The sequence below is a fragment of the Panthera leo genome, chromosome C2, assembly GCF_018350215.1.
Source record: "Panthera leo isolate Ple1 chromosome C2, P.leo_Ple1_pat1.1, whole genome shotgun sequence".
In the NCBI taxonomy this organism is placed as follows: Eukaryota; Metazoa; Chordata; class Mammalia; order Carnivora; family Felidae; genus Panthera; species Panthera leo.
Window position 1 is genome coordinate 12341681 of NC_056687.1, and position 2756 is coordinate 12344436.

Sequence of the window (2756 nt, forward strand, 5' to 3'; positions counted from 1 at the left end):
AATTTTTCAAACTTTTAACATTCATTTTGTAATACGAGAAAGGTTTACATAATAATGGTAATAACAACATTAAAGCTACTATTTATTGGGCATTTCCTATGCGCCTGTCATTATGGCAAGCACGTGACCTGTGTTACCTCCTTTATAATAATCTTGTGTCTTAGGGATTCTTCTTACCTCCCCTTTGTGGAGAAAGAAACTGAGGTCAGAAATCAAATGAGGCATGGGGTGCCCAGTTGGCTCAGTCTATTAAGCATCCGACTTCGGCTCAGGTCATGATCCCGTGGTTCGTGAGTTTGAGCCCCACATCAGGCTCTGTACTGACAGCTCAGAGCCTGGAGCCTGCTTCGGATGCTGTGTCTCCCTCTCTCTCTGCCCCTCCCCTGATCATGCTCTGTCTCTCTCTGTCTCAAAAATAAATAAAAACATTTAAAAAAAAATTTTTTTTTTAAGTGGCAATGCTACCAGAAATGTGCTAGAAAAAAGTTTTTTGAATTAGAAGGCACAGTGACATGATAAAGTGAGCATATTTTACGGTGAGCGGACCCCTAGCTGAGTCCTTCTAAGACCCAATGCCTATCATTAAGATTCTGGCCAACACAATAGAGTGAAGAAAGCCCAGGAATGCAGTACATCCAAGAGAAAGAAAGCAAGCTCCGTTCTCAAATCCAAAGTTAGGTCCAAAGATACTTGCTCAGAAAAACACCTGGTTCCCCATTGTGTTTTCACTGTGATGTTTGCTGTCATCGAATCTCCCTTTCTTCTCTTCCCTCCGTCGCTGTCTTCCCTTCCTTGCTTCTAACTTAGCCTCTGGAGACCAGGGTAGCACTCCTGTCTCTGGCCCCAAACAAGCTTGTACCACTTCGCATTTGTCTCCTGGAGTCAGGAACGCTCCTGGGAGCCCTCGGGCACCCCCTAGGGGAGTCGGCCAGCCTCTCAGAGAGCCAGTAAATGTGGTTTGGTTTGCAGAGAAACATTGCCATCTAGTGCAAGAAAAAGCAATATTCCCATCTCTTTTCCGGAGCTAAGAGGGTGACTAGGGATTGAACGTGTGTAACGCCATCTCGCTTTTAAGCTGAATCACGCTTAAACTTTCCTAGAAAAAGTTCTGATCGTCTTGTTTTCCACGTTGAATGTTGTACTTCAGTGAACCGAAGGAAGTGTTATTGACAACTACTTTCCTGTGGAAATGACCAGAAATCTGAGCTAGAGAGGAAATGAAATGAGGAGAGAAGAAAGGTGTCTTCACTTCATGATCAGTTTGCTCTCTCCTCCATCTTGACTGGTACTTTTTCCTTGTGTATGTACATACTATGACCTGTCGAAACTTCACTTAGCCTGGCCCCGTGGGCTCAGAATACATAGGTGCTCATATTAGCCAACCTTCCTGGTATTCTGGATTAGTGATCTCGTTTTGGAAATATGCTATGAAGAAATTATTGTCAAAATAGAGGTGAGTCGATGACCCCAAATCCCGAGGAAAGGCTTAAGATTTATGACAATCACATTGGGGTGACAAGCACCATCAGCTGTGTCCCATAGGCCTTGGCAAAGCAAGCCTTGGAAAATTTTGAGTAAAAATAAAGGGAGGTGTGGGCTGAAGAGGGAGGACCACATGAGGGAAGGAGCCCAGATCACTATGTCACCCTGGAGCAGGGTCACCCCCTTCCGGGAACAAGTGGATTGAACAGGGACAGGCTCGCTCCACAGAAAACCCTTGAAATTGAAAGAGTCTGTCAATTCCAATTGCTTTCTCGTGAGTTATTAGGATTGGAATCTTGGTCTCTTAGTTAATACCGTTGGGGACACCTTTCAGTCCTGGGTCCCTGCCTGCCCCCAGTGACTACGCACAAGGAGAGAAGGAGACTTGGAGGAGGACGATCCTGAGACCTTTGTGGACGGCACCACAAGTTCCTAAAGCAGAAGGAAAATTTAAACCAGGAGAATGAGCCTCATCCAGGGAGAGCCCCCACCCCCACCCCTATTCTGCCCTGACTTGTTCTTGTGCACAGAGAGGGACATGGCCTGGCCCTGCTTTGATGCTCAAGGTTTGCTGTAGGGCCAGGTGGGTCTGTAGTGACCGAGCTTCAGGCTGGGATCAGCCCTTCCCACCTCCCGCAGTGCCTGTGGAAGTGAGATCACCGTCTACTTCAGAGCCAAGTTAAGAGAGAACCGTTTTCTAGAACCTGGCTGGCCTCCCCTCCCCCAGCCCAGCTGATCTGCCCCGGTTGCCGGGCACCTGTTTACCTTACGGATGGAACCCCCCGCAGCATTCTGAGCGGTCAGCTGTGGCCCGTGGGACGCTGGCACTCAGAGGCAGAGCCGTGGAGCCCTACGCAGCCCTGGAGGGTCGGATGCCCACCACCGGATCCACTTTCCAGCTAATCCCGGAGCAGCCGTGGGTGCGCTGCCGGGGATTTCTGGGAGCTTGAGACACCCCGTGTTTCCCCGGGCGATCCCGGTACGAACTGCGGTGCCGGCTTTGGTCGCGAAGAGACGACACACGACAGGAAGCGTGAAGGCACTAGGCGAAAGGTGTCCTGCCCACGGTGGAGTCTGTGGAGAAGGCAGGGAGAACACTGGACCGATGACACAGGCCGATGACGCGCTCAGGCTGCCCGGGGTGGAGGCCTGTCCCCCCACGTTACAAATCTGGTGCTTGTCGGCAACGGATACAAACCTGAGCAGGTCGTCCCTTCGGGACACTGTCAACTTCCTGAAACAGGCACAGAAGAGCCAGCCCCTTCAACGTTTCC